General features: G+C 37.5%; 1 pseudogene; it reads right to left on the bottom strand.

Annotated features, from left to right (window-relative positions):
• Positions 1–3,239: 3,239 nt before the first annotated feature.
• On the bottom strand, positions 3,240–25,720 carry LOC132027614 (glyceraldehyde-3-phosphate dehydrogenase-like; annotated as a pseudogene).
• Between the last annotated feature and the right edge of the window lie 522 nt (positions 25,721–26,242).

Here is a 26,242-nt window from a genome sequence, read left to right as displayed (position 1 = left end):
ACAATGAATCTTGGAACACTGAAAAAATAAAATTGAATTGAAAAAAAATTCCTCAAATTGAATTCTTGGCAACACATTATTCTGAAATCCACTTAAAATTGAGATACTGAGCTCACTTTTTAAGAGATGGATGGTCCCACTCTTTTGAATCTATTGCTATAGTCATGCCCTGGCATTCCCTAGTAATTTTGCCTTCTGCAACACCCTTTGTATCTTACCATCAAGTCCATGCTGTTCCTCATCTATGAAATGTCTTTCACACACTCATGTTCATCCTTCATTGTCAAAATAGCATTCATTTTTCAAGGACTTGTTTAAATGACACCTTTTCCCTGTAGCTTTCCCCTGAATATTTTATTTATAATTACACTATGCTTTGGCTAATAAATAACCCTTTCTCACCTGGAAAGTTTCACTCTTTGACAAGATCCTCCAGACACAGGGACAGAAACGTAAAGAAGAAAAGAGGTATACACTAGCTAGCCAAGTCAACTAAACCAACCTTACTAATCAATGAGATGGTCAATGTCAGAGCTAAAGCACCCTCACAATCAATACCTCTCCCCAGGCACCCATTAGTCAGCATTATACTGTGTAGCTCTGGGGCTTCTCTCTTATCGCCATAAACATCTTTGAGGGCTTATTTATACGTGTAACTCAGCATCTGGTCAATACCTATTGCTTACTCAATGCTTAACAAATGTATGTTGACCCGGGCTGAATTTTTCAACTCCAGTTTTTCTTGTTTGTTTCTTTTGGAGTTTTCTATTTGTTTGTTTGTTTTTGGTTCTGGTTTTGGTGTTGATTTTTTTTTGGTGGACATAGGAACATTTCATGGCAAGAATGATTACAAACAGTAAAACAGGCTTTCAAGAGGGTAGACGAATCCCCTCACAGGAAATCATTTTCAATGGCATTGATCATCCATCATTACTATAAAATTTAAGCAACGGTGTTGCTGACAAAGGAATTTAATTATGAAAGATTCCTTTTTGACTTCCAAAGCAACAGGAGAATAAGAATGAAGTTTAAGATGCTATACAGACAAAAATCGTGAGGTTACAAAGGAAAAAACAATTTGGTCTAAAAATTAAACACCAAACTCTCACAGACCCTGATTCTAAACCCCTCCCCCAACCAAGATTCATTCATAAGATATGTGTGTCACAACATTCAGCTTTCCTAGACTGAGGTTCAGAGTTGTACTTGTTAATTGAAAAGCAGTCTGTTCAGAAAATGGTCTTTATTCTGATGCTGCCCTTTGAATGTCAGTTTGATCTCATGTTTCACACAGAGGAAACACAAACACAATGAGTATTTCTGAGTTTTTGACCAGTAAATTTAAGAAAAGAATCTTTCAAATGATAGCTTCTTGATCTGTCTTTAGCCAAGCAATCAAACAGACCACCCCAGAAAACTTAGTTTTGTATAAAAAAGCCTGCCCTTCCGAATTACATTTTTTAATCAAAGCTACATGAGAACATGGGGAAGAAAAGAATTATTTTTCTATAGAAACTGTGCATATGATTTTCCTATTCAATTACCCCTCTTCCTAAGTACATTTTCATTAACAGTACCATTTATTCACTCAAAAACTAATTATTGCCCTTATGAGCACCATGAGTATATGCAACTCAAGATAGTCAACCACACAAAATAGCCAAGTTTTGCTCCGGCCTCATTTGAAGAGTTCAGTGTTAGATTGTCATATGATTACAAAAATAGGCAGATGAGAAATATGAAAGGAGGAAGAAGAAAAGGGAAAATTAGGAGGAAAAGAAGTAAAGAGGAGAAGGAATGGGACACCTAGCTGGCTCAGTTGGAGGAACATAAGACTCTTGATCTCAAGGTCATGAGTTCAAGCCCCACATAGGAGGTAGAGTTTACTTAAAAAAAAAAAAAAAAAAGATATCAACAACAACAAAAAAAAGCAGAAGGAGAAGAAATAGTAATATTCCAAAGAAGTTATACATAAAAAAAGACATTATCTGCCTTACTGCTAAGCATCACTGACAATTTGTTTTAGAATTGATTAAAGCAATACACACACACACACACACACACACCTTTTCCCGCAACTTTGTTAAAACTTATATAAAACTACAAAAAATCAAAAATAAAGAAAAAAAAAGAATCCAAATGGAAAAAAATACCATACCTATAGAAGAACAAAGATAATAATTATATCCAACATGTCCTCAAAAACCATGCAAGCAAGGAGAGTAGAGTGAAATACTTGAAGTGTTGAGAGAAAAAAACCACCAACCTAGAATTCTATACCCTACAAAGAAATCCTTCAAAAATAAAAGAGAAATAAAGACTTTCTTAGACAAACAAAAACTGAAGGAATTTGTTGCCACTAGACCTACCTTGTAAGAAATGTTAAAAGAAGTGGTTTTTTTAAAAATGTTTATTTATTTATTTATTTATTTGAGAGTGAGAGAGAGCATGAGAGGGTAGAAGGTCAGAGAGAGAAGCAGACTCCCTGTGGAGCTGGGAGCCTGATACAAGACTCAATCCTGGGACTGCAGGATCATTACCTGAGCTGAAGGCAGTTGCTTAACCAAGTGAGTCACCCAGGCACCCCAAAAGAAGTTTTTTAGAGTGAAGGAAAGTAATGTAGGTTAGAAATTCAGATCTATATAAAATAAACAAGAGCATCAAAAGAGGAATAAGTGAAAATAAAATAAAATATTCAAGATGTTGATTTTTGCCAGTATGGATGGTCTGAGATGATACTCTTCTAAAGACATGTCATAAAATATAAATGAAAAAGAAATACATGTATATATGAAAGTAAAATCATTCTACAGAAATAAAGGATTGGGTTTTTTGATAGGATATTTACCTATGGCTTTCCATCAGACTGAATATAAAAATGGAAAGAAGTTTTAAATGTCTCTCAAGAGTTAAATTTCCACTAATATGTGAATAATCAAAAAGCATTATGATTACCTGCAATAGAAAAAGGCATCAGGGACCTGCTTCCTTAACATGTATCTTGGATTTTTTATTTTGTTTTGTTGTTGTTTTGCTGGGTATAGTATACTTTACTGATGGTACATTACAAGGTAGGGCTCCCCCAAATTATCCCTTTTGCAGGGGGTCTGGGATGGAAACTGTGTAGAGGTTGGGAGATTCTCAGTGTGGTAGGGGGTAGATTGGGGTGGGGTCTCCCCAGAAGCTGAAGGTCTCTCTCTTCCTCTTGCTCTCACTGGACTTTTTGGTCCAGAGGGCTCTTACTCCTTGGAGGCCATGTGGACCATAAGGCCAAATTCATTGTCATACCAGGAAATGAGCTTAACAAAGTGGCCATTGAGGGTATTGCCAGTCCCCATATCAAAGGTGGAAGAGTGGGTATTCACTGCTAAAGTTGCAGGAGACAACCTAGCCCTCAGTGTACTGCAGGACACCCTTGAGGGGGGCCCCTGATATCTGCTTCACAACACTCTTAATGTCATGTATTTGGCAGCTCTCGCTAGGCAGCAGGTCAGATCCATGACTGACATGCTGAGAGTGGGAACACAAAAGGCCATGCCAGTGAGCTCCCCATTCAGCTCAAGGATGACCTTGTCTACAAAGTCTTGGCAACAACAGAAGAAGAAGGAATGATGTTTTCGGCAGCCCCTTGGCCATCATGCCACAGCTTCCCAGAGGAGCCATCCACAGTGTTCTAGGCAGCAGTGATGGTGTGGACTGTTGTAATGAGTCCCTTCATGATGCCAAAGTTGTCATGGATAACCTTGGCCAGAGGGGCCAAGCAACTGGTGGTGCAGGAGGCACTGCTGACAATCTTGAGGGAGTTGTACTTCTCATGATCCACACTGATCACAAATACGGGGTCATTAGCAGAAGGTGCAGGATGATGACCCCCTTGACTCCACTCTTCAAGTGAGCCCCAGCCTTCTCCATGGTGGACTCTGCAACATACTCAACACCAGTATTACCCCATTTGATGTTGGTGGGATCTCACTCCTAGAAGATGGAGATGGTTATCAGTTGATATCAAGTTTACCATTCTCAGCCTTAACTATTCTGTTGAATTTGCCATAGATGGACTCACACTGGAACACGCAGACCATGTAGTTGAAGTCAATGAATCAGTCATTGATGGTGACAATATCCACTTTACCAGAGTTAAAAATAGCCCTGGTGACAGGTGCCCAGTATGGCCAAATCCATTTATTCGACTTTCACCATCGTGTCTTAGGGACACAGCTGAGACGGCACCAGAAGATGCATCTGTCTGTCAAATGGGGAGGGGCAAAGAGCCCAATTTTGTTGATTAGAGTTATACTCAGTTGTGTGCAGGTTAGTATTTAACAACCCTCTTCTGTGGGTCAATATGAGCTGTTCCCTCACACTTTTCCCCCTTTAAGACAAAGGTGTTCACCTTTCATTGTTATCATTTTGCCTATTGTTACTGACAAAGTCAAAGTTTTTCCAGCAACATTTTCACCAAGAAAATTTGCAGCTTTGATTAACCCCTTACCAAGTGTAAATAAATTAGAAATTAGAAAGTAAGTCAATGATGTTACACTACTCAAACAGTAGTTAAGTCCCTAGGATTTTAGACACTCAGACTGAAATCTGATCAACTCTTAGACGACATGATTTTGAGCTTGCCAAGTAACCTCTGTAAACCATTTTCTACATCTCTAAATTGAATATAATATGAAGCCAGCCTTACTTTTCATAAAAATTAAACTAAATAATCCATGTAACAAATATCCAGTAATGACTATATATGCATACCACACAGATCAAAAAAATCAAATTCCATCCGCTACCCTTATTCTTTGAGAAGAGCAAGAGTATTTACAGTTATAAACTTCCAAACTCATAGTCTCTCCCATGTAAAAATGAATTCCCTTTCCTGAATTATTTATAGTGGCACTTTTTAAATTTATTTTAAAAAATGAACAAGTACATTTAATTTAAAATTAATAAGACCATTATTGTGTATTCATTAAAATTTCATGTGATTATTGGAAGCATTTATAAGGTATGCAGTGGACTCATTATATAGAGAGATGGTAATTAAGCCTTAATAAATGGAATTTGAAATAATCATTTATAAAAAGATATTATTGAATTTGAGACCTCTTATTTTAAAATCTATCTATAGTATCTATTTACTACAGGCAAAGTAAGAAATTATGTGTTTTGTGAATATTTAAACAAATAGAATTAATTTCAGGAACAGATGACATAGGGTAAGTCTTCCAGTGAAAGATAATCTGTTGCTTGCTAGAAAACCATAATGCAATCAGGAGATTCTTCTGACTTTCTTCTCTGCATCTTTTCCTTTTTCAGTAATCAGGGTCATTACTTAATGATGGCAACAGAGCCTCCCCTTTATTCTTGTAAACACTGACAGTAAATGGCAGGCTTGTTCATGTGTTGTCACAAAGGTCAGTGTGTAATTGGCATCGCTAATAATACCTGTGTGATTTCATTTTATCTGCAGATAATTTCTCTGGTTTTCTTTTTTTTTCCCTTGTGATTTTGCAAGAGGGATGGAAATGTTTAATTCTACTTCTATAAAACATCTGGTCACTTGAATAGCTAAATCATAAATTTCAAGAAGGCATCATGACTATTTTATTTACAATTTTTGTTCCCAGCTGTTAGCTGGAATATAACTAGGGTAGATTTAATACCGTTTTCTCAAGGGAAGGAAGGAAGGAAGGGAGGGAGGAAATACTGAAAAAATGTCTTTAGAAATTACTAGAATTGTTCAGAGCAGTGTTTTCTGATCTCACATGTGAGCGCCTTTAATTTTTCTTCATAGTACTTATTATAGTTTGAAAATACATGTATATATGTATTTAACCAATTTAATTAATTAATGACTGCCTCCCCCACTAGATTATTCTACTTACAACAATACTCCCAACTTATAGAATAGGATCAAACATATAGTAGGCACTCACTAAACACTGATCAAAAAATAAATGCTTCCTGTCTTGGTAGCTCTGTAAATTAGTAGACACCAAAACTCTATTTAAAGATTCTATGTCCCAGGCACCTGGGTGGCTCAGTGGGTTAAGCCTCTGCCTTTGGCTCAAGTCATGATCCCAGAGTCATGGGATTGAGTCCCATATCAGGCTCTCTGCTCGGCAGGGAGCCTGCTTCTTCCTCTCTCTCTTTCAGCCTGCCTCTCTGCCTACTTGTGATCTCTGTCAAATAAATAAAATCTTTTTTTAAAAAAATAAATAAATAAAGATTCTGTGTCCTACTTTATAATACAAGAAAACTCTCTAATAACAGAGCAAGTCTATTTGATAATATTTATTACATGATGGCATATACCCCAAGATGTTCAGTTGGCCTTTACACATGGGAAATCTTTAGAGACGAAGTTTCATCTCATTTTCTCCAAATAACCATGATGTGCAGACCAGCATTTGCATCCCCAAACACTTATAAAATATTTAATATGTATTCTAAAATATATAACATATTATAAATCATATTTTAAATGATCTACTTCTCTCCAGACAAATGAGTTTCAGTTATTGGTCCAACTATATAATCTTACTTTTGAAGGTGGGACTAGTAATATTACAAAAACAAACAAACATGTATCTTGTCAGTTCTCTGTGAGTACCACTAAGTTGTCTGTGATTTGTGGTCCATATTAAGCTAAAATATATTCAATATATATCCCTATATACTATCAAGGTAACCTTGGGTCTCTTTTTTCCCTCCAAGGGAAAATACTCTAGAAAACTTCTGATTCACGAGCTAATAGGCTTTTTCACATTTTTCCCTCTCTCTTCTCAAAGGTGAGATGATTTCAAATTCATCATTAAGGAGTCTCTTATAAAAATGTAAATTAATACAATATAAAGCAACAGTAGCAATAATAATATATACCAATTATTAAGGATCTATTATGTTCCTAGCACTACACCAAACAATGAAAGAAAACAACACTGAAAGTAAACCTAAGTCTCATTTTAATATTTTTCTCAAGATCACTTAGGTAATGTAAGGGCCTATTTAGCCAGAGCGATTCCATCTGGTTAAACAGTGATTTTGTTGTTTATGCAGTAAAACTTAAACTGACCCTGCCCATCCCCCCTGCCCTTGCTTAAAAGCAAGTCCAGGAAATCAGTCCCAGGTAACAAAGCCTAAATACAAGGGTAGGTCGGGCCAGCTGGAGACATCCAATCACTGGGGCACGCATACTGTTTCCCTAGCTACCAAGGAGTGTGGGCCCCACCTTTTGGGTGCCAATTCTGACCAAGGTGATAGGCTAGTTCAAATAGCTACTAGGGGGTGAATTGTAATTCAATTGGTCACCCGTGTGGGGCCTAGCATGACCGTGCAGCTTCTTCTGTGTGTTACAATCTCATTGGCCACCTGTGTGTGGCCAGGCTCAACCACATGGCCTTTGCTCTGTGAGGATGGGAGGGGTTGCCCTCTCTGTAAGAGGCGGCCCTGACCCATCGGGGTTCTTGATGCTTGGCATGACATAAAGCTCTGCTTGACCTTTGCTTTTTATCAGTCTCACTCCTTAGATTACAGACCTAACAGTAATAAGGGGGCACAACTGGTATTTGAACCCAAGTCCATTAGGATACAGCAGAAATTCTCACCCTTGATGCTGTTGGCATTTTAGACCAAACAGTTCTTTGGCGTGAGTAGACTGTCCTGCGTCCTTACCCAATGAATGCTAGTGAAACCCCTTCTCAGCCGTGACAAACAAAAATGATGCCAGATATTGTCAAATATCCCATGTGGGGTAAAATCTCCCCCACTCCCTGCTCTTTAATGCCCCACCTATCTCAACCCATCATCCCCACCTCGATCGAGAATCACTGGAACATAATGGCCAGTGTTTCACTTCCTCAGTGAAGGGAGAAGCCTAAGAGCCCAGCATTCAAATTTAGCCCATCTTAATATTTGCTAATATTGTAAAAATCAGTTAAATATTCATATATCAGTTTAACCAAGCAGACTTGTTCCTTAACAAGATATACTAGGTAAACCAAACTTCACGAAGGAAGGTATAAAGTTATTATGAAACTTATTTTCTTGCACATTGTTTGGAAATGCTTCAATTTTAGAAAACCAAAGGGGGGGAATGGACAAAAACCAGAGTACAGTGAACTTTTCATTTGCAAGTTGCATATCTTTAAGGAATTCAAGTCATTTCCTAGGATTAAATTTAGAAGTTAAAAATGAGAAATAGGATTCTGTTTGTTGCTTATTTTCCAGTGATGTTTCTGAAGTGGGGTTTACCCTGAAATAAGAGTCACAAATGTTCTTTCTTCAGGTCACATACTGGTGAAGGATAGTTAGAAGACAGGTCAAGCCCGCCAGCCCCCTTTTTCTCTGCACCCCTCAAGAGGAAACCACCCTCAAAAAGACTTGAACACTACCTTGGAAAGTGCCCTCCACCCTTTCCCATGTGATAAATGACAAAAGCCTGATTGGATGACACACCCATGGAGGGCTAATCAGACTAAAACATCCCGCCAACAAGCCCAGAAAAACCCCTAGACTTAGAAACTCCAGAGGTGGGGCACCTGGGTGGCTCAGTGGGTTAAGCCTCTGCCTTCAGCTCAGGTCATGATCTCAGGGTCCTGGGACCAAGCCCCACATCAGGCTCTCTGCTCAGTGGGGAGCCTGCTTCCTCCTCTCTCTCTGCCTGCTTCTCTGCCTACTTGTGATCTCTGTCTGTCAAATAAATAAATAAAATCTTTTTTTTTTTTTAAATAAATAAAGTCCTAAAAAAAAAAAAGTAACTCCAGGGGCAATTCTCTAGAGTCCCCTCCCTCTTTGGGAGCTTTGTACTATCATATCACTCAATAAAATGTTGTTTTGCTGCCCACAACTCGCCTGGTCCACCTCTTCATTCTTTAAAGTGGTGTGACCAAGAACAGTGGGCACCAAAGGAAAAAAAAATCCTGTAACAGTATCTTCTATCACTTTTACCTAAAATCAGAGAATCAAAATTCCAAATGTTTTTTCTAATTGAAGAAATCAATTAAAATGATACCTTGGAATTTTCAATAGTAATCACCCCACCTTTAATAAAAAAATTAACTTTGTTTTTCACACACAAAATTACAACTTCTAGTGTTTTGGTTTTGCTTTTTTTTTTTTTTTTTTTTTTTTTGGCATTCTTGGTTCCAAGTGTCACTGTAGATGTAAAGATGGATAGTGCTACAAAGTCATTTACTTTACACCACAACTCAATCACTCAGTATCAGAGTCAAAGAAAATTAACCTGCTAACAGTAATCACCAGGTTTTTTGTTCCCAAAGAAGACAGTTCATTTAGTCTCCTACTCAATAAAACAAGTTATGTGTAAAAATCTTTTATCTTCATAACACCAAGACTGATAGAACTTTCCTCTAGAGTAAATAAACTTTAAAAGTTTAAAAGTTAAGTATCACTAACAGTGAGACTTTTGCTTCCAACCATGATGAAGTAACTGATATCAATGAACCCTTCTGGGAAAACAACTCCAAAACTGAACCATATATCTGAGACAAAGGTTTTCGAGAATTGAATATGTTGAGAAAAGGGGGACACGTGAAATTGGCTCCACGTTTCTTGTAGCTTTCTGCCTACAGACACCATCCTGACAATGCACAGCAAAGTAGCCCCCAAGCAAAGAGTGGTGGGAAAGACAATCTGAGATGAGGAGAAAAGGTGAGAGTCTGGGTCTGCAGAAACAGCTGATTGTATAAGATAGAGGAGCAAAGAAAGAGAAGGAATCACAAGTCCAGCAACCCAGATGTCAGTGTGACAGCTTGCCTCAGGCCTTTGGCTGAGAGCAGGGCTGTGCGTGTAAACAGTGAGATGCCACAGGTGGAAGGGGCATAGAAAAACTGGAGCCCCAGCCAAGCCAGAGGCAGGAAGGTCACCATGTACACTGGCCATTCTGTGGAGATCCCAAAAGGTCACATCTTACAACTCAGGATTATGCCCTGTATTGAAGGCCATGACCAAGGACTAAGGACAACACGGAAATAAGCCTAAAACCAAGACCAACAAGTACAAAAGGATTCACTAATAACTCCCTGCAAAAAGAAGAAAAAGAAGAAGAAAAAAACCCACCAACACTCAAAGGAAGACAACATAATCTATTGGCAGAAGGGGTAAGGAATTTGAAATGTGTATAAACCTACCAACGAAGCTCAAAAATTCGGAAAGAAAAAAATGGACAGAATCAAATTCAAAACATTGGTGGACACATTTCAAATAATCGACGTAAAATAAAATACAGTTTAGGTGTTCATTTGAATTTTAAAATTATGTATACCTATATCCACTACTGCCACACATATACACACAAAAAACAAGATACAGCACATTCTCATCACCCCCAAAATTTCCTAATACCCTTTTCTAGTCAATCACTCTGATGTCTTTATCATAGTTTAGTTTTGTCTTTGGAGTTCGTGTAAATAAAAACATATAATATGTAGTACTTTCATGTTCAGTTTTATTTGCATAATGTAATGATTAAACATTAAGATTCAAACACCTTGTTGCCTATATCCACAGATTTATTGCTGTATATACTTTCCATGGGTGAACATATCACAGTGTATCCATATTCCTTTTGAAAGACATTTGGGTTGTATCCCATTTCTGCCTATTATGAACAAGGCCACTATAAACATTCTTCTGCAAGTCCTTCTGTGAATATGTTTTTATTTCTCTTGAAAAATACCTAAGAAGGAAATTGTTGGGTCCTAGGGAGATTTATTTAACTTTATAAGAAACTGACAAATAGGGTGCCTGGGTGGCTCATTGGTTAAGCCTCGGCCTTCGGCTCAGGTCACGATCTCGGGGTCCTGGGATCGAGTCCCACATCGGGCTCTCTGCTCGATGGGGAGCCTGCTTCCTCCCTCTCTTTCTGCCTGCCTCTCTGCCTACTTGTGATCTTTCTCTGTCAAGTAAATAAATAAAATCTTGAAAAAAAAAAAAAAGAAACTGACAAATATTGTTCCAAAGCTGTATTGCTTTAATCATCCATAAAAATAAGTAGGAGAATTTCAGGAGCTCCACATGTTCACCAATATTGGGCATATTTAGATAAAGATATAGTTATAGACATAGATATAGGTATATGGATACATTGTTGTTAGATATATAGGTATCTTTTTTTGCTATTCTAATAAATGTGAAACAGAATGGTTTGAATATTTTATTTCCTATTTCCGTGGTGAGAAATGATGATAAACATCTTATTATGTGTTTAATGAATGTTCATATATCATCTTTTGTGAAATGTCTATTCAAGCGATTTGCTCATTTTTGAAATCTGGGACATTTATGTTCCTATTATTGAATTCCAAGTGTTCCTTGTACTTTTTTATTCAAGTCAAATGTCTGTGTTCTGTTTTTCCCAGTTTCTGGCTTTTATATTAAACTTTTTTCATATTAGTTTTATATTTTATATTTATTTATTTCATGATGGCTTTCGACGAAACCCGTTTTATCAATAATTTCATTGAAAGTTTGTGCTTTTTATGCATCAAGCAAAAAATCTTTGACTCCACCAAACTCACAAAGATACTCTCATTTTCTTTTTCTAGAATAAGCTTTATGTTCTGCTTTAAATTTTCAATAAATTAACCACCATAAACTATTTCATTATTTTACTGAAATATAGTTAACATATTACACTAGTTTCAGGTATGCAATATAATGATTCAACAATTCTATACATTGCCCAGTGTTCATCCAGATAAGTGTATGCTTAAACTCCTTCATTTATTTCAGTCTTCCCCCACCCACCTACTCTGTCAACCATCAGTTTGTTCTCTTTATTTAAGAATCTGTTTCTTTGGGGTGCCTGGGTGGCTCAGTAGGTTAAGCCTCTGACTTCAGGTCAGGTCATGATCTCAGGGTCCTGGGATCGAGCCCCACATCGGGCTCTCTGCTCAGCAGGGAGCCTGCTTCCCCCTCTCTCTCTGCCTGTCTTCTGCCTACTTGTGATCTCTCTGTCAAAAAAATAAATAAAATCTTTAGGAAAAAAAAAAAGAATCTGTTTCTTTAAAAAAAAAAATCTGTCTCTCTTTTTTTTTTCTTTGTTCATTTGAAAGTTTCTTAAATTCCATTTGAGTGAGATCATATGGCATTTGTCTTTCTCTGACTTATTTTGCTTAGCAATATACTCTCTAGCTCTGTCCACGTTGTTGCAAATGGCAAAATTTCATTCTTTTCTACGGTTGAGTAATATTCCACTGTGTATATATACCATATTTTCTTTATCCATTCATCTATGAATGGACACCTAGGTTGTTTCCACAGCTTAGCTTTTGTAAGCATGTTATTATAAACGAAAGGGTGCAAATATTATTCTGAATTGGTGTTTTCATTGTCTTTGGGTAAATACCCAATAGTGGAATTCCTGGATCATATGGTTATTCTACTTTCTATTTTTTGAGGACTCTCCATACTGTTTTCCACATTAGCTGCTCAAATTTACATTCCCAGCAGTGCACAAGGGTTTTCTCCGCATTCTTGCCAACACTTGTTATTTCTTGTTCTTTTGATTCAAGGCATTCTGACAAATGAAATGTGCTGTCTCATTGTGGTTTTGATTTGCATTTCTCTAATGATTAGTGATACTGAGTATCTTTTCATGTGTGTTTGGTCATCTGTATGTCTTTTTGGGAAAACATCTATTCAGATCCTTTGCCCATTTTTTAAACATTTTTTAAAATTTTATTTATTTGAAAGAAAGAGAGCAAGCGGAAGGGAGAGGCAGAAGATGAGGGAGATGCTCCTGGATGAGCAGGGAGCTTGACACAATGCTCAATCCCAGGACCCTGAGATCATGACCTGAGCTGAAGGCAGAGGCTTAACCCACTGAGCCACCCAGATGCCTCTGCCCATGTTTTAATCAGACTGTTTGGGTTTTTGGTATTGAGTTGTAGAAGTTCTTTTTTGTTTTGTTTTGGTGGTTTTTTTTTTTTTTTAAGATTTATTCATTTATTTGAGAGAGAGAGAGAGTATGCAGGCACATGATTGGGGGGGGGGCAGAGGGAGAGGAAAAGAGAGAATCTTAAGCAGATTCCCCCACTTAGTTGGGATCCCCATGTGGGTCTCAATCCCACAACCCATGAGATCACAACCTGAGCCAAAATCATGAGTCATTGCGGAACCAGGTGAGTCCCACAAGAGGCCAAGTTTTACAAGTTCTTTATATATTTTAAATACTAACCTCTTATCAGATAAATCACTTTCAAGCATATTCTCCCATTCAGTGAATTGTCTTGTCATTTTGTTGATGGTTTCCTTTGTTGTGCAAAAGATTTTTCTTTTTTTGTAGTCCTAATAGCTTGTTTTTGCTTGTTTTTGTTTTCCCTTGCCTGCCTGAGGAGACATACCTAGAAAAGCGTTGCTAGAGCTGATGTCAAAGAAATTACTGCCTGTGCTTTCTTCTAGGAGTTTTATGGTTTCAGGTCTCATATATATGTCTTAAATCTATTTTGAGTTTATTTTTCTGTATGTATGATGTCAGAAAGTGGTCCGATTTTATTCTTGTGCATATAGCTCTCCTACATAGATTATTTTTGTGTAAAAATTTGAGACAGATATCAAGGTTTCTTTTTCTCATTGAAATCCAGGTGTTCCAGTTACGTTTTTGACAAAGACTTGGCTTTTTCATTGATTTAACCTAACATTTTGCTCAAGTATCAATTGGCAATGTGTGTACTGGCACATACACACTCATATTGTCCTTTTTCTAGATTTACTCTTCTGTTTCATTGCCTTAATATAGCTTATCCTCATTTATATAGAAATGCATATTTCTATTTATTTATTAAACACATATACGGGAATATGTGTATATATCTCATACATATATTTTCTGGACTCTATTCTCTTCTGTTAATTTATTCATCTGAACACACTAATGACGGATTATCTCATCTCCTACAGATTTATAGTAAATCTCAACATCAAGTGCAGTTGAGTTCTCCAACTTTGTTCTTTGGACTACTCTAAGTTGTTTGCATTTCCATACACATAAAGGTATGTACCTTATTATTTCTTCAAAATAGTCTGCTGGGACTTTGATAGAAATTGGATATATAAATCAGTTTAGGTATAACAGAGAACTTAACAATATAATTTGTTCAATTCATGAACACGATACTATATATTTATTTAGGACTTCTGTAATTTCTCTCAGCTGTGTATCATAGTTTTCCATCTAGGGGTCCAACATATATTTCATTAGGTCTACTCCTTAGGATTTAATGTTTTTAAATACATTATGATGGTATTGGCTTTTAGCTTAATTTTCAAATGGTTTGCCAAATGTTTATAGAAATGTAATTGATTTATATGTTAATATTACATTCTTGATCTTTCAAAATATACTTTTGAGTTTAATCATTTTTCTTATAAATACCATAGTTTTCTAGAACCACAATCATGTCATCCTCAAATAATGACAGTTTTACTTCTTGTTTTTCAATCCATATTTTGTTTATCTTTGTTTTTCTGTACTATTTGATGTGGTTTTCTAGAAAAAGTTGAATAGAACTAGTGAGAATAGATATTTTTGCTTTTTTTCCAAAATTTAAGGGAAAGGGGAAAACATTAGCCATATTAGCTATTATAAAATATTAGCTATAGTTTTCTCACAGATGACTTTTATCATTTAAGGCACTCACCTTCGATTATTTGATGAGAGGTAATGTCTTGAAGTTGCATCAAATTTTGTTATATACTTTTTTTTGCACAGAATGAAAGATTACATAGATTTTTAAAATTTTATTCTGTTAATGAGATGAATTATAATGTTTGATATTCAAATGGCAAATCAACCTCATTGATTCTTGGGATGAACTCATTAGTCATGTTGTATTATCCTTTTTATATGTTACTAGATTTGATTTGCAAATTTTTTAAAGAGAATTTTGTGTCTATATTCATAACATATTTGAAAAAAAAAATTTTTTTTGTGGTCTATGGGAGGTTTTAGTATTTAGGTTATGCTGGCCTTAAAAAAAAAGACAAAGAGAATTTTGAGTCTTCCTCTGCTGCCATTTTTCTGAAAGAGCTTATATATATTGCAATTACATTTTTAAAAAAAATTTCTTAGAGGGGCACCTGGGTGGCTCAGTGGCTTAAGCCTCTGCCTTCAGCTCAGGTCATGATCTCGGGGTCCTGGGATTGGGCTCTGCTCAGCAGGGAGCCTGCTTTCCCCTCTCTCTGCCTGTCTCTCTGCCTACTTGTGATCTCTCTGTCAAATAAATAAAATCTTTAAATATATATATATATATATATATATTTAAGGGAAATATATATATATATTTAAATATATATATATTTAAATATATATATTTCTTAGAATGCCTGGGAAAAGACATCAAGGATGGAGAGCGATGTATGGGGAGGAGAGGGATTTAGTCTTCAAAAATTCAACTTCTTGAGTGAGTAAATACTGCATTATTCATATCTTTGATTTCTTTTTATGTTAATTTTGGTAATATCAGTCTTTTAAGAAACTTGCCCATTCATCCAAATTGTAGAATTTATTGGCATAGAGTTATCCAAAATATCTTAGTGTTTTCATTTTGACATCTATAGTTTATATACCTATTGATGTCCTCTTTCTGATTCCTGATATTGATAATTTGTGTATCTTCTTTTTTCCCCTTGACGAATCTTGCCAGGGATTTAAAATTTTATTAATCTTTTTTGAAAAATAAAACTTTTTTTTGGTTAGAAACACAAGACTAAATTAAACTTGAAAGAGTAATGAAAGTAAACAGTGTAGACAAAAAATGGAGGTCATTGACAAAGAAAGGACCATATAGAAAAGCTTAATAAAACCAAATATTAATACTTGGAAAATTTTTTAAAAATTAAAAAATACCTAGTAAGACTGATGAAGGAAAAAGGACAAAAATTTCAAATTACCAGTATCAAGATTATCACAACATATACTACACACAATAAAAAGTATCTTATATCAATAAAATGGACAGCTAAGGTAAAATAGACAACTCTACAAAATACACAAATTAAGAAAGGGAGAAAAGAACAAAGAAAAAATTTAAATAGCCATATACCTGTTAAAAATTGAGTTTTCACTTACAACCTTTCCAGATTCAAATAGTTTCATTTGTGAATACTATCAGATATTTAAGAAGAAAAAGTTAATTTAAGTGGTTTCTCTCATGAATTCTGTCAAATATTTGAAAAAGTAATTTTTATACATATTTGAAAAAAAATAAAGGGAGACATAATATTTCCTATCATTTTTGTGAGGCTGACATAACACTGACACCAAATCTAATTTAGATATTAGAAGAAAAATAACTACATACCAGTATCTCTCATGAATGCAGAAATCCTCAACAAAATATCAGCAAATCATTCTGGAAATATATAAAAAGAATAACATGACCAAGTGAGATTTATCCCAGGGATGCAAAATTAATTTACCATTTGTATGAATTGATGTCATTCACCATATTAACTCAATAAAAGGGAATACATGAATACCTCAAAATATATACAATTTTCTAGCAAAATTTGGCACCCACTCATGATAAAATAAAAATCCTTCATCAAACCAGAAAATAAAGGAACTGCCATAATCTCATAGAGGACACCTATTTCTTTTTTTTCTTTTTTTTTTTGACAGAGAGAGAGATCACAAGTAGGCAGAAGTCAGCAGAGGCTGCCGGGGCGGGGGCAGAGAGCCTGATATGGGGCTCAATCCCAGGACCCTGAGACCATGACCTGAGCCAAAGGCAGAGGCTTAACCCACTGAGCCACCCAGGCGCCCCAGGCACCTATTTCTTAAAAACATCTACAGCTACTGTTATACTTAATGGTGAAACAATGAATTCTTTCCCCCTTACTACTGTGAATAACACCAGGATATTAACTTTTAACAAGTCTAGGTAGCATTGTATTAGAGGTCTTAGACAACAGATAAGGCAAGAAACCTACATGAAAGTTATAAAGATTGAAAAAGAAGAAGTAAAACTATACTTTATCCGAACTTTTGTTGTGGGATGTTGGAGTAGTATATTTATATTGAAGTTTACTTCTGATCAATAGAAAAACCAAACTGATTATACATACAACATAAAAAAAATCTCAAAAAACCTTATGATGAGCAAAGAGAAGCCAGATACAAGAAAATGTATGATACAATTGCATTTCTGTGAATTTCAAGCAGCAATGTATAGCAAAAGATTTCAGAGAAATGGTTGCTTTCAGGAAAAGGGCTGCTTTCTCCTTTTGGCTGGAGAATAATAAGGAAATCCGGAGTGACGGGAATGTTTTCCATTTGGATCCAGTTATTGGTTATGTGGTGGTGTGCATTTCCCAGAACTCATTAAACTGTACCACTTACGATTTATTTCACTGAAAGTAAGTTACACCTCAACAAAAAATAGAAAATAAATGCACCAAAAAGTCAATAAATCCAGCAAAATGAATCTATCGCGATGAGAGTCCAGATAGTAGTTACACAATGTATGGAATTGGGACGTGAGAAAGAAACAAAGCAGCCTCTCCAGGACTGACAATGTTCTCTGTCTCATCTGGGTACTGTTTGTGCCGAGCTGTTTACTTTGCAAAATTTCAAGTACACCGATGACACCGGCATTTTTTAGTAGGTTCAACATAATTAGCATTTCAAATTTTTGATGCTAGTCATCACAAAAGGCCTCTCCATCAAGTCCTACTTAGAAATGCATATACTGTGTCATTGGTACAATGGATGTAAAGAGGTTGCTAGCGGGACCACCCTATTGTGCATAATAACCTCCTAGTGGAAACGCTTTCACCTGTTACTATGACAGCATGCTTTGACTATGGCATTCAGAGAATAAATCTTTTCCATTTAATCTGTCCGGTCGCTTTGTTATTAAAGATGACAAGGAAGCAGCGGCGAGCATCACCGGAGAAATCACAGCAATATACATCTGTCACATTATAATACAGTGGGATCGGAGATCATTCAGGAGTGTCATAATTGTAATTTCAGAAAACCAAATACTATTTACGTGATAACATCCACCTGTACCTCTTTAACTTGTATTTTCAATTTGCTGCCTGTTTACATCTATTCAAAACTTGAAGTGCTGCCTGTCATTAAATACTATGTAAATAAGTTAGGCCTAACTGTGAAGCTAACAGGGGAAACTTCAGCATCTGGGGCCAGAGGATTCTATTTTAACAACACGCATATGGTCCTTGAAGGCACAGCTCAAGCATTTTGATAGACATGCCAAGATTCAGCGAAGGAGACAGACTTTTCCCGCAGATGAAACCATCTCGCAGGGAAAGCGAGCAGATTAATGGAAGTGTCAGGGTTCTTTGGTTGCAATCTACAGAAACTTGTTCTGGCTAACACATGCAAAAATAAGAATTCATCATAAATAGATTTGGGAATTGCTCACTGGATTAAGGTGAGGAAGGACAACAAGGTATCCGTGAAGCCTTGAGAAAGGGCACTGAGGGAAATGTATATTGGAGACTGCTCGGCCCCACCTCACATCCCCTTGGGTCGACTCTTCATTCCAGCCATTGCTACAGAATAGAACTACACAGGTGTAATGTAACAGCCCCTTCTGTATGGGGTGTCTCTGCTCCATTGTATGGGTAGGAGAGCTCATTCAGGCACATACACAAAAACATGGAGATGGGAAGGAGTAGAAACTCATCTGGCAATTAGTGGGACATGAGCTGCTGGAAAAATATTAGCCTCTTCCATCCCCCATCTGGGTAATTTTGAGCTGCTTTCCACATGGTTCCACATATGGTCCCAGCAAGATGAAATCTCAATCGCTTAGGGCAGTGATCAGCAGAAGTAGCAGCTCTAACTGATAGTGCAGGATAGCACTCAAGGGTGAAACTGGCCTCAGTAGTTTACCCTCTCTGTCCTCTGCACCTTTGATGTAGAACCACCTCCCAAGACATACTTCCTGCCCACAAACCCTGTGCCAGGCTCTATTCTTTCAGGGAAATCTCAACTAAAACAAAACTTACATGCAGGGCCCTGTCGCTACCACAGCAGATAAATTCCAAATCTCTTCAGTTGTTTTTGTTCCTCTGCTCTTGATTCAAATCCTGAGAGAGAGCACACATTTGGCCAAACCTTGGTCCCATGTCCACCCCAAACCTATGAAGGCTAAGGTACAACAGACAGCCCCTCAAAAAGAAAGAGGTAATTTGTAGAAAGAGGGAGAAAGGAAGAGAAATAAAGAAAGAAAAGAAAAGCTGTCCTTCATTTATCTTTCTGTGTGTCCAAAATATTTCATTAAAAACCCGAAGCAAACTCCACACAGTGAAATTATTTAAATTATATTCCTAGCTTAACAGCACATATAGCATCATATTTGCAATGAATTTGCTTCACTGAGTGCTTGAAATTACAGGTCACTTATACTTATGGTCCTTGATTAAAAATTCATTAAGAATCTGAAGATACTTGGTTAGAACCTCTTATCCTACTCACTCGTTTACGAAGTTGGACACACACTGCCACCAGAAAGGAACCAGGTTTCTACAAAAGATGGGATAAGCACATTCCACTGTACTAGTCTCACTCTTTACAACTAAACACTCTAAACAAAAATATATAGAGGAAGTAGCAGAAGACTGTGAGAGGGAGATGAGGCCACTGGCTCAGGACCCGCACCTTAAAGGAACAATGTAGTGGGGAGAGCCCTGGTTTGGTTTTGTCTCCTGTATCTCTTGGCCTTGACCCTAGAGCACCTTACAACTTACAACCTGAAACACAAAGCAAAAAAAGATGCAAAAATTAAATAAGACACTGCCCTTGCTAGCCAAAGCATGGGGAAGAAGGCATCCCCTCGGGACAGACCCATTGACCTCTATGTCCCCTACTGCAGCAGACACCTCAAAAGAAACTGCCGATCCCTCTTCCCATCAGGCATTGCAGCAACTGGGGAGCAAAGCTGAGTCAAACTCCCCACATTTCACTAATGAAGCAGAGGCCACAGTGTGACCCTCCTCCCTAGGTGCTGGGGATACTATGGTGTAGACCCATGTCAATAAGCCCCACTGTGAAACAATAACTGCAGAAGAGGCTGAGCCCTCTCCCCCACCCCAGCCAAAAGCCCATCTTATTCTACGCGAATATAAATAGCGGCAGCATCCCTCCTTTTTCCACGTCAGGTGCTATGAAGACTGTGGAAGGAACCCCATCTACAATCCCTGCTCTGCACCAAGGAAACATCTTTGGTCAAGAAGAGGCAGTCCAACCTCTGCCTGGTCAGAATGGGCAGATTGGGAGATGAGATAAAGGAGAGCAGCGGGCTGGGAAAAGAGATTCTTCTATCGCAACATAAACTCACGATCACACCCCCAAGCAGCCCATGTGTGAAACTGACTAGCATCAATACAGCAAAAGTTTGGAGAAGTGAACTATGGGGCAGGATAGCACTCAAGGGTGAAACTGGCCTCAGTAGTACACAAGTCGGATATTCTAGGTAATACTGCAGAAGTTTCAAAACTAAATTGACATTGGAACTACAATCCACCTACAAAAGTGGCCCACGTCATGCTTTCTGAACCTAAACAGGTCTGTTGCCTGGTGAAACAGAAGATTTAAGTAGCATCCATTAATAGCATCACAACCTAATACTTTAAAAACCCAGAACGCCATCCAAAATTATGTGTCATACCAAGAAGCAATAAATTCTCTATTCAAATGAGAAAAGATTATCAACAGATGCCAACATCAAGACAATCTAAATGCTGGAATTATCTGACAAAAATTTTAAAGAAGTTCTCATAAAAATGCTCCAACCGGACACCTGAGTGGTCAGTTGGTTAAGTGTCTGCCTTTGGCTCAGGTCATGATCCCAAGGTCTTGGGATCAAGCCCATACCAGGTTTCTTATTCAGTGTGGGGCCTGCATCTCCCTCTGCCTCTGCCTCTGCCTCTCTCTCTCTGTCTCTCATGAATAAATAAAGTCTTAAAAAAATAATAAAAATGTTCCAACAAGAAATTACAAACACTCTTGAAACAAATGGGGGGGAAAAAAAGAGAGAGAGAGAGAGAGCTCCAGCAAAGAAACGGAAGATAGAACAAAGAACCAAATAAAAATTTTAGAACTAAAAATAGAGTAACTGGAATTGAAAAACTCCCTAGATTGGCTCAGGGGCAGAAAAGAGATAGCAGAGCTGGGGGGAAAGTCAGTAAACATAAACATAGATCAATACAAATGATCCAGTCTGAACAAGGAGAAAATGATATAAAAATATAAAGTGTAGAGGAATAGTGGTGCAATAATAAAGGATCTATCACTCATGTCACTGAGGTCCCAGAAGGAAATAAGAAAGAGGTTGGGGTTAAAATATTTGAAGAAATAGTAGCTGAAATAGTCCCAAATTTGAAAAATGATATAAATCTATAAAAAAAAGAACAGCCATGGGGTGTCTGGATGGCTCAGTGGGTTAAAGCCTCTGCCCTTGGCTCAGGTCATGATCTCAGGGTCCTGGGATCGAGCCCCGCATCGGGCTCTCTGCTCGGCAGGGAGCCTGCTTCCCCCTCTCTCTCTGCCTGCCTCTCTGCCTACTTGTGATCTCTGTCAAATAAGTAAATAAAATCTTAAATTAAAAAAAGAACAGCCATAAACAGGATAAATGCAAAGAAATGCAATTCTCTGGTCTATCATAATAAAAAATCTGAACTCCCCCAAAAAAGAAAGAAAAAATATGAAAACTATAAGAGAGAAACAACATGTTACTTATAAGAAAGCAACAATTCAAATCCCCAAATATTTCTAACCAGCAGAAACAGAAGCTAAAAAGGAGTCACCCAACACTTTTTAAGTGCTGAAGTAAAAAGAACTATCAAACCAGATTTCTACATCCAGTGAAAACATATGGGGAGTTTCACAAAGGAGAGGAGGAGATGGAGGAGGAAGGGGAGAGGGAGGGAAGAAGGAAGGGAGAGAGGGAGAGAGGAAAGAAATGCCATATATTTGGATTTGCTTGAAAAATTTCAATACCTGGCCATTTGGGCCTGAGTTCTCACAGTGCAAAACAGTGGTCTTGAGGCAGAGAGAGCTGCTCCCTTTAGAGGAACACATGCATTCCCTAATATTCTCTATTTACCGGAACATCCATTGATAGCCTCTGGCCCTGGGTACTATTTCAGCCATCTATTCTACTTGCCTGCTGTTGCAGGCATTAGCTTTATGAAATCCAGACTATTAGCTCTAAAGTTTTCTAGAAACTCCATTAAAAGCTATTTATTCCCAGAAAGAAACCCATACAAGCAATTTTGCATTTACTTTCCCAAAGGTCATCAACCCACATGCTCCTAAGATTCTCCAGACTCCACTTTCAGAAGCCTGATTTCAGACAACTAGTGTATTATTCTCTTCACATTGAGATCATTTCCGTGTTAGCGTTATTAAGGAATGTCTCTGTTAATGTCATACGTGTTTGCTGTATTATGTAGGAATATTCAATTCTGCTGTAGAGAATAAGACCAGTAAGGAAGATATATGAAACTAAATATAAAAGCAAGCGCATTGTAAAACATATTAGACATAGACAAAATAGGTAGAGCCTACATAGGGAGGAATAGAAGGACCAAGTAGCTACCTAAATATTCATAAGGCACCCAAGAGTTTCTGGTACATAATTTATAGGATGGATGGATGGATGGATGGATGGATGGATGGATGGATGGATTGCAAGGCTCAGTTTCTCCAGTACATTATACCTCTACTTCTATCTCTAATATATTACTATTTTTTCCATATTCATTAGTGCAACTCTACTAGATAATAAATTTATTGGTGATAAGAGCCAGAAATTATGTGCACATGGCAGAAGTTAATAAGTATCTGAAAGCTGTGTCATACATAAAGCAGTGATTCCCAGACTCTAGGGCACAAGATAGTCACCTTGGAAACTTGTTTAAAACACAGATATCAAGGAGCCACTCCCAGAAGTTTTGACCAGTGATTGACAGGTGTGATATAAAAATGCGCATTTTTACCCAGATTCCCAGCACTCCTGACGTTGGGCCTTCTTCCACAATATATCAAAAGCTACTGACTAGGGTACTGGGAAGGCTAGGCTAAGTGGAAATCTCTACTTTCTCCCTAATTATGAATATTATAAAATAGATTAAAATAAACATCAGAGCAGCCTGAAAGACACTTTGTTTTCTTTGTTTTCAAGAACCACCTTCAGCCAGCTACAGACTGAGGATGGACATTAAGATCATCAGTTAGGTTGATGGCTTGAAAAATTAGGAAGACTTTTCAAGTTGAGCAATTCTTTTATGTGTGGGCTCACAGCAGTTGAAACAAGTAGCCCACTGGATTTTCTTCACTTCTGTTTTACTTTATGAAAATGTTGCATAGTGCCTTTCAACCCTGCTAGCACCAAACAATGAGTTCAAATTCACTTACATATTCCAGTCCCCAACTTTCTCAAAAATTGCCAATCTAAATTCTCAAGCTTTAATTTCTGGAACATGTAATGGACATTTTGGAATGTGGCATGATATATGTAATAATGCAATGTATCTGTCTTAGGAAGAACTCTTACATACCTGGAAAATGTTTATTTACTGTTCTGTTGAATCTGCATGAAGTTGGATGAGAATTCCAAGCTTTTTGAAATGCAAAGAAATCCACAACTAATCAAAAGTGCCATAAACATTTGTATGCTAGGTAAAAGCAACTGTCTTCTTGCACAAGCTCTTGTTTTTCCCAATTCAAAACAGCAGCTTGCAAAGAAACAAACAGCAAACCTAAAGATAAAACGATAAAATGGAGGGAGCATTTAGTGCCTCCTCCTTCTCTGACATGGTATGACCAAGGAATTAAGAGTGGAGTTCAGTACTAAGGGTCATTAAAATAGCAATAGAATAGAAATTCTCCATTAACTGGCTGGGCCTTACTTGAATAAGGTAGGTGATGACTCCAATATTTTGATTTTCCATCCAGTTAGAGAGTATACAAAAAGAAAGAGAGGTTAGAATTATAGTATTATTTAATGATGTTAAATAATGAGCCAGACCGAGGCAGCCATACAAAAAAACAAACATATAAACTACTGAGCTAATACAATAAATCAGCTTCGGGCTATAATGGGTAATGCAAAGGAAACATGCCCCCCACCAGGAAATACTAGCCTCCTACCTTATAGGAATCATTCAAAGACAATTATACACTGAGTAACCTCTTCAAAGTTCAGTCAATGTTTTTGCCTTGGTTTCGCACTACTTTTCTTCTTTTATATTTAGATAAAAGCTGGGGGGGAAATGGTTTCTTTCAAGTTTGCTATTAATATATAACACAAGAAGCATTTTCCTGATTTCACTATTGATTGCTTAATGAATTTACAATCATCCTCATTGTGCAAGAGTTTTATCCCATGAGAAGGGGTATTGTCTTTTCAAAAGTCTAAAGACCACAATTCAAAATCTTTATTAAAGGATTTTTTACTTTGCAAGACATTTTCAGAATATTTTATATTAAAAGAATTTATATACAAACTTCAGTCTCTGGAGGCCTCGCTGACTCTGAGTTATGTAACATCTGACCAAACCTTTAACAACTTTTGTTTTAAAATGTCATTCTACAGAAGGAAATAAAGAGCCTATGTCAAGACTGGATGTTATAGGATTCTTATTCGGAGAAAGTTAATCCTGTTAGACAAAAGATCTCCAGAAAAATATATTTTAGTGTCCTCAACAAGATAGATAGCCACCCCATCATCCTACATCGAAACACACCCAAACACACCCATGGGGCTTTTAGTCTCTCAAGATTAAGAATTCATGGAAAAGGGGCACCTAGGTGACTCAGTCAGTTATGCGTTCACCTTCACCTCAGATTATCATCCCAGGGTCCTGGCACTGAGTCCTGCATTGGGCTCCCTGATCACTGGGGAGCCTGTTTCTCCCTCTCCCTCTGCCTGCTGCTCTGCCTACTTGTGCTCTTTCTCTCTCTCTCTGTTGAATAAATAAATGAAATCTTTTTTTTTTAAAGATTTTTATTTATTTATTCGACAGAGAGAAATCACAAGTAGGCAGAGAGGCAGGCAGAGAGAGGGGGGAGGAAGAAGGCTCCCTGCCAAGCAGAGAGCCCGATGTAGGACTCAATCCCAGGACCCTGGGATCATGACCTGAGCCGAAGGCAAAGGCTTAACCCACTGAGCCACCCAGGCACACAATAAATGAAATCTTAAAAAGAAGAAGAAGAAGAGTTATTCTTGGAAAAGATCACTATACATGTGAAGGAACCTCCTTCATGAAAGTAAAGAAAACAACAAAAAGAACGAAGAGAAAACAGATAAGGCAGGAAGGGATAAAGTTTATTCACATATCAAGATCTGGATTGTAGGGCTGTCAATGACCCACCCCGCATCAGAAAATCTGTACTGAAATCAGGCTTCACTGAAGGGAAAACCCTGCCAAGGAAACCTAATATACACCAAGCACAGTCCTCTGACTCAGCTCTTCCTAGCTTAACTTTACCTAGAAAATAAGACCAGTAGGCTTATCAGGAAAACCTTGATCTAGGAGATCAATCAGGCCCTGTTTCTATACTGCCTCTTCTAACATTCTAGAAAACTCACTCTTGCCCCAAATCTCTTGGGAACAGTGTTTCTCTGCCTGTGAGGCACTGTAGGCCCCCAATCCAGGGACTACTTTCCCTTAAATAAAGGGCATCAAGCTCATTACTAACTTGTTTTAGTTTTGTCATTGGCGGTTTTGGCAGCCCAGATGGGACCAACCAAAGACAGCTGCTGAAGATTCTGGGAATGGCTCCTAAATGAAGGTGCCCCATAGTCCTGTTGGTTGGCTGCCTTTTCTGGTTCTCTCCCAGATCCCTGGTAAGCTTCTCTCACGTGGAGCTGAGCTTATTTGGCCTTCTTCAAGTTTGCTGGTCCTGATCCTTCCTGGTGGAAAACTGGGGTGTAAGAGGGTCCAGATTTTTCTGCATGAGACTTAGTGGACTGCAACATGTGGATTTGTGCCAACCTCATCTACAAAGTAAACATCTCTGAGCAGTCCTCACAGGCCTCAAGAGCTGTGCACAGGCATCTAGAAACAGTAAGTCTGGTTGAATTAGGGAGGATTATTTCAACAAGGGAAAATAATGGGTACATCTCAATTGAAGAAAACAAGATGGCAGCCATTATAGGACTTACAAAGCCTCAAGGTAAGTTCATAGCATAAACTTCTAGAGAACTTGGGGAAATAAATTAAGACAAGAAACTCGGAC

Source organism: Mustela nigripes, chromosome 12 (assembly GCF_022355385.1).
Source record: "Mustela nigripes isolate SB6536 chromosome 12, MUSNIG.SB6536, whole genome shotgun sequence".
NCBI classification, from domain to species: Eukaryota; Metazoa; Chordata; class Mammalia; order Carnivora; family Mustelidae; genus Mustela; species Mustela nigripes.
Note: the sequence above shows the minus strand (reverse complement) of the source record. Positions and strands in the feature narration are given on the sequence as shown.